Here is a 464-nt window from a genome sequence, read left to right as displayed (position 1 = left end):
TATAGTAGTCATATTCAGTGATTAGAAGTGTGAAAACCTCCATTTTGATTTCGTGATAAAATCATGATGTGGACAAGTGAGATTGAGTGAGTCTCTTTCTTGTTACAATTGAGAGGAATTGAGTAGAAAGTTGAGTGAGTCCATTCCATTCCTTCCCAAACTATGATGTAAGCAAGTTAAGTTGAGAAGTTCCCTTCTTGTTGCATTAAAAAGTTGAGTGATTTTCTTTATATTCAATTTCAATCTATCCTTTTTGTTTTTATTTCAATTTCAATATATCTTTTTATTCGGGTTTACTTCTTGTCTTTTTGTTTATTTTCATTTCATATTATTTGATATCAGATTTCAAGTATTAGATTAATATTTATTAATCTATATTTGTTCTTGTGTCCAAAAAAAAAAGATTTTCAATATTTCTCGCGTCTTTTTTTATGTTCTTGTTATTTCTGTCTTCTTTATTTGTG

Source organism: Arachis ipaensis, chromosome B02 (genome assembly GCF_000816755.2).
Source record: "Arachis ipaensis cultivar K30076 chromosome B02, Araip1.1, whole genome shotgun sequence".
NCBI lineage: Eukaryota > Viridiplantae > Streptophyta > Magnoliopsida > Fabales > Fabaceae > Arachis > Arachis ipaensis.
Note: the sequence above shows the minus strand (reverse complement) of the source record.